Source organism: Astatotilapia calliptera, chromosome 1, assembly GCF_964374335.1.
Source record: "Astatotilapia calliptera chromosome 1, fAstCal68.1, whole genome shotgun sequence".
NCBI classification, from domain to species: domain Eukaryota; kingdom Metazoa; phylum Chordata; class Actinopteri; order Cichliformes; family Cichlidae; genus Astatotilapia; species Astatotilapia calliptera.
The window spans coordinates 2,333,985-2,340,322 of record NC_137422.1 but is presented as its reverse complement, the minus strand read 5'-3'; the positions used below and the strand labels follow the sequence as shown (position 1 = coordinate 2,340,322).

General features: G+C 39.3%; 2 long non-coding RNA genes across 2 annotated transcripts; one reads left to right on the top strand and one right to left on the bottom strand.

Moving 5' to 3' along the window:
* Nucleotides 1-1,757: 1,757 nt before the first annotated feature.
* On the bottom strand, nt 1,758-2,565 carry LOC145428683 (uncharacterized). The gene is made up of 3 exons (XR_013909001.1): nt 2,428-2,565; nt 2,011-2,186; nt 1,758-1,803 (listed from the first exon to the last, which is right to left on the bottom strand). It is a non-coding gene; the product is annotated as an uncharacterized LOC145428683 (long non-coding RNA).
* LOC145428682 (uncharacterized) lies at nt 1,796-4,261 on the top strand. The gene is made up of 3 exons (XR_013909000.1): nt 1,796-2,223; nt 2,564-2,729; nt 2,863-4,261. It is a non-coding gene; the product is annotated as an uncharacterized LOC145428682 (long non-coding RNA).
* Nucleotides 4,262-6,338: the final 2,077 nt, after the last annotated feature.

Below are 6,338 nucleotides of genomic sequence, written 5' to 3'. Positions count from 1 at the left end.
TTCTTGTTTTCAGTAGCAAGCGATGCTTATGATTGTGCCAGAGCACATTCTGAACAACACCATGGGAATTTCGTTTTTTACACAGGTGGGTGGATGTTACACTCTGGAAATGGAAGGAAGGTGAGTGTTATTAACCCTCTGTGGTCCACGGACACGCTGCACCTCCAAATCACATGACTGATGTAAGCTGACACAGCAACAAGCTGCAGCCACGCTGAGTTTCTATTTCAGCCCACATTGAAAATTCGGACTTCAAAGTTTTTAAATTTTAATTACAGGCCAGTAAATCCAGAGTTATGATAATATGTATAAGCCACGCTTTGTTCTAAATACTGTCGTCACGTTTGTGTGTGTGTGTGTTTTAAGCGTTTTGTAAGGACAGCACGAAAACAGTAAAGAAAGAAAAAAAGCCACCACCTTCCTAAATGTACCATGTCGACCAATTAAAAAAACAGTCAACGCGTGGGATTTGATTGTTTAGGAAGAGGGAAACGTTTTAGGAGTGACGGTAACGGCAGCGAGACAGAGCAAGCAAGTGAGAGAGAGAGTTTTTAGATGTGGGAGATTTGTGACGTTTAGTGTGGAGTGTTTACTTAGTGTGTTGTCTTGTGTAGTTCTGTTGTGTAGTCGTTTTGTTTTGTGTGTCAGTGAGGGCACTAATGAATGTCACAAAGGCACATTTGCAATGTAAACACTGTCACTAAGTAGAAAACCAGCGGAGTGATACAGCTGCTGTTATCAGGCCTGCAGGTTTGTCCCTGTGCTGTTCTGTCTTTTGGTGGACAAACTTTTTTTTTACTGGCACACATAGTTTGTGGGGCATCTTAGTGCGACACCTAATTGTTCTCTCATTTTAGTTGTAGTAATATTTTTAAATTCTTATACAAAATGAAAAAAAAAACAAAAAACGGCAGGTGTATCGGCTGCATTTTTAGATAAATAGTTGTATATGTTTACAAAATGTACAATTTATATTTGCATTTCAAGTTATAAAAATATACTGTGGTGTTTTTTTTTTACAGTAAAAACATACTACTAGGATTTTACGTTCTTTGTGTGGTTTCAGATCAGTAATACTAATGCAGTATGTCAGTGAAAAAAACAACTAAATTCAGTTGAGCTGAAAAGAATGACACCAAACAAGGCAAGGGGAACAAAATAAAATGAAACAATCTGAGGGTGAAATACAAACGTAAACTCAAAAGGAGTCAAAAATGGCCGATTGTATTTCAGACCTCAGTGGGTTCATCCAACAAATCATGAAAAATTAGGTTTAAATTGTTGTTCATGACAGTGCAGATTTCTGACATTTTGTGTCATTTAAGCTGTAACAATGTGACTGTTTTCTAACAGTGTGTCTGGATTTTATACTTGTTGGGCTACATATTTATTTATTATACAGGCTATACAGAAACTCACATGTTTTATGTAACTAAAGTGTGTAATTATGTGGGCTACAGACAATAATTAAGTTCTAGACTATATTTATATGAAAAACGTGTATACTTACTGCATTTGAATTATTCTAACCATATGTAACCACCTGCATATGTGTTTGAAAAATAAGAAGGCTTCGATTTTGCCACCCTATTTGATTTCTTTGCCACCCTAAGAAAATTTCTCTAGATCCGCCCCTGAACAGTGAACAAATTTCAGTGTACATACCTGTAATTTTGACCTAAACAAAACAACTGACTTAGTTTTTCAAAATGTTTTCTCCATAGCAGAAATCACATCACTGTGACAGAGACTACTTACAGTCCCTTGTAGCCTCACCATGGTCGGAGGGGAAGATTTGCCAGCCTGTGGAAACACAGGGAAGAAAATTATGAACAAACCAAATGCAGATTTCATCATGACAACTTGACTCAAACTATCTGCTTGTATAAATCTGTGTTGAAAGATTTAATCTTGGTTGTGTGGCATCAACAATCACGTCATCTGTCACTGATCACATTATAAATTGTCCAAAACTGTGCATTCATGAAAAAAGGCATAATATGAAGTCACCTCTGTCTTCTCTGTGCTAGGCGTCCCTTTAGTTGTTTCTGGAGATGCAGAACGTGAGGACGATGATGATGATGTTGATGGGGACGACTTCATCTTGACTAGCTCAGCCAGCAGGGCAGGAGCCAAAGTTTTGACGACAGTCTCCAGGTCAGACTGGTTTGATAAGGACTGGAGAGCTAAAAGACCACAGGTGCAAAAGAGATTCACACTTTGGTGGGTGCCAAGTCTCGAAAATCATCTACCGTTTCTGAAAGTTTTATAATAGTAGAAAAAACTATGCTGACATTTCTGGTGGCACTGGTCTTTATTTATCCTTTACATTAGTAAAGTTAAGGTTGTGAGGGGGGAGGAGAACTTTGATCTTAGAAAAACTAATGAGTACATACAAAAAAATAAAACATGAAGCAATTTTCAAACCTGATGTTTCCAGCAGTTTCTTTGCCAAGATCTTTGAGCTGCTTGACTTCTTTCGCCTCGGAGATGACCTCTCAGTCGACGATCGCCTCTCCCAGCTTTTCCTCGGTGATGAACGTTTCTCATCTCTTCTTCTCAGTGAGGATCGTCTCTCGCGGCACCTTGAGCGTGATCGATATCGTGAAGAGGAAGGACGGTCATACCACGAGGAGTCAGAATGAGACCGGGACCTGAAAAAAGTATGGATCAAAGAACTTAATAACTCAGAAACATCTCAAAGCACACACCCAGCATGGATACAAAAGGTAAATGCTGTCCACCAATTAAGTTTTTTCAAGTTGATATTTTTATATATATGTTATATTTCACCCTTTAACAATCCACTGGAGAGCTAAATCTTCTTGATTGATCCTAGTTCTCAAAATGTTTGTTGGACAGACCTGCGATTGCGTCTGGACCTGTACAGAGATCGTGATTGGCTTCTGTGTCTCTCCCTTCGGCGGCTGCGTAATTGAGAACAGGAATGACTGTTCCTCCTATTCTGCAAGTCACGGAGAATACACAGTGCTGGTCCTGCTGGATCTCAGCTCTGCTTTTGACACTGTAGATCACAGTATCATGATAAACAGACTCGAGAACTTGTTTGGGATTACTGGTGTTGTTTTAAAATGGTTTATATCATATCTGTCTGAGAGATCTTTTACTGTTTGCATGAATCATGTCACATCAGAATCAACAGTTTTGCCGTGTGGGGTACCTCAGGGATCTGTCCTGGGTCCAATTCTCTTTTTACTTTATGTATTTCCCCTAGGCCAGATTATTAAGCGCTATAAATATATCTCCTATCATCTCTATGCTGACGACATCCAACTATACTGTTCCTTCAAAATGTCTGAGTTTTATAAATTGTCTAATTTAAGTAATTGTCTGACAGAAATCAACAAATGGTTATATGACAATTTTCTCCAACTAAACTCTGATAAAACAGAAACTCTAATTATTGCTCCAGACCATATGGTCCCAGAAATTAGACAGCATATCAGCTTCTTAGACCCTTACGTAAAATCAAGCCTTAGAAATCTCGGTGTCTTATTTGACAGCTCGATGTCGCTCGAGCAGCATTCTAAGCAGCTGGTCCGAAACTGTTTTTATCATTTACGGAATATTTCTAAACTCAGACTAATGGTATCAAAGCTTGAACTTGAGATGATTATTCATGCTTTTATTTCTTCTCGTTTAGACTATTGTAATGGCCTTTTTACTTGTTTTAACAAATCAGCCTTAAATCGTCTTCAGACTGTGCAGAATGCTGCAGCACGTCTCTTAACAGGCACCAAGAGAAGATCGCATATCACTCCAGTCTTGGCCTCCCTTCACTGGTTGCCTGTAAATTTTAGGTTTCAGTTTAAAATTTTAGTTCTAACCTTTAGGGCCCTGCATGGTCAGGCTCCTCAATATTTATCTGACCTGCTGAAATCACATACATCTTCTCGGGCTTTAAGGTCATTAGATCAGAGACTGTTGGTGGTACCACGCACTCGTTTTAAAACTCGTGGTGATCGGGCCTTTCAGACTGTGGCACCACGGTTGTGGAATTCTCTCCCACTGTCTCTTCGCTGCACGGACTCCATTGATTGTTTTAAGAAACAGCTGAAGACATTTTTATTTAGAAAAGCATTTGATTAATTTCTTCTTATGCTGTTTTTATAGTTTTATTGTTTTACATTGTTTTATTTACTGTTATATTGTTTTATATTCCCATTTTCTGTGTTGTAAAGCACTTTGTGATTTTTATCTGTGAAAAGCGCTATATAAATAAATTTTACTTACTTACTTACTTACGGTGGCGACGTGGGCTGCCGGAGCGGGAATGGCTGCTTTGCCTGTCCCTGCTACGCTCCGAGTCACGATGAGTGCGGGGTCTGCGAGAGCGGGAAAGCCTTCTTCGCCTGTCGCTGCTTTGCTCCGAGTCACGATGACTGCGGGGGCTGCAGGAACGGGAACGACTCTCATGTCTGGTTTTCTTCTGGGAAGTCTCAGCAGACGTTGCGGGAGAGGGCTTGGCACCTGACGCACTAACAAGTGCATTAAAAAGAAAAGCACAGTTAAATGAAAGAAAATGAAAGGCTCCAATGCTGGCATGTTTTTTTATTCGCCAAATGACTTCAAATGAAGATATTTACCCTCGCGGTGATGCTATTTCACCGTTCCACTCTGGGTATCTGTGGAAAAACACAGGTACATTTTTGTCAGATGTTGCCAGGTAGAATGTCCTTAAAAATATATTATTGTTCATTAATTCAAAAACTTAGAAATGTATTCAGCCTTTTAACAATAAATCATTAAGGTGCTTTACAGGAACGCAACAAATATGACAAAGAAAAATGAAAAAATACAAATGAACAGTTCTTAGGAAGCTATCCTAGCATTACAACCCCGACATCATTTCGGCACAACCATGGTTGCGCTGCCCCAAAGATATCGGTTCATAATCACGAAGTACAGAGAAGAAAGACTGACTGCTTTCGCAGAAGTTTGCAGTTCTCGATGTGAAGGCTGGTATTCTGGTGGGAGACCCAATCCTAGTGGTCACAACAAACAACAAACATTTAGACCAGATTCATTATTATCAGGAGCAATGTTTGTCATTGACATCACTTGCTGATAAAAAGGTCACTAAACTTTGCAGTGGCCTTAAAAAAAATCTTAAAATATTAACAGTTAGTCCTTCACTGAACGGAGAAGCATTATAACATTAGCCAGGAGCCTGGATTGCACTTAGAAACCTTCATGGGCCAAAAACAAAACAGGAACAAATAAGCATGACACATTATACCTCTCCTGGGATACAATTTTAAAGATGAAATTATTTAGTATATATGGAAAACACAAGTCAAACATCTGACTACAAACAACCAAAACAAAAGGGTCATCTTAGGCTCTGGATTCTGGACTCTCAGGCTTAGGGGTGGGTTTTTATAATCGATTCATCGATTAAAATCGATTCTGGCTTGGATAACGTAAAATCGATTCATTAAAATCCTGAATCGATTTTTTAATATAAATTTATTTTGCCCAAAATGCCAGAATCTCAGGTGACATCTCACAAAATTTCAAGAACCACCAAACAGTTAAGACAGTAAATGAGAGCAGGAACACGGCTTCTGCACATAGACTTAAACACACAGCGCGACCCGCGGATCAGAATCAGTGAGATGTCGCCTTTCTCACGGTCGGGGCTGAAAGCCGACAGCTCGCTGATTCTGATCTGTCGGCGGGTCCGCGCTGTGTGTTCACGCCCTTTATGCGCTGATTCTAAAGCTGTTAGTTTGATCTCTCTCCAAACAATATTGACCGAACCAGCAGCAAAAGAAGATCCAAACGCTTCACATAAACATCATCATGAATTCACTCTGACTTTTACTGTTTTGCTTCCACCGCGATGCACAGCTCTCTCTCCCTCTCTCTGTACTTCAAGAACAGTTTCCCTTTCTTCATTATTCGCTTGCTTGTTACGCACAAGTCTACTGTTGCTTACAGCGCTGTCGGCCGCTGTTTTTTTCCCTTTTACATTCTTCCGAAAAGAAAACCTCATTTCTGCTGTTCAATACTGAACAAATTAAAACTTTTTAAAATTATTCAAAATGTAAAACGCTTAACCGTGTCTCTAATAAAACCGCTGTAACGTCAGAGGTGATGTTCATATGTTGATTAATGGTTTTCTTTCGTTTTTGATGTACTGCAGAACATTTTTATAAAATCCCAGGCCAGGAAAATCACCTTCATGTTTTTCTGTGTTTTATCTTCAGCTACTTTGACACAAAAGCATCTGCTGTGACGCTTACACCTGTGATAAAGTCTTGCGTGTGTCAGCTTCCTTTTGATTGATACAAAAATATGTAAATGTACTGATC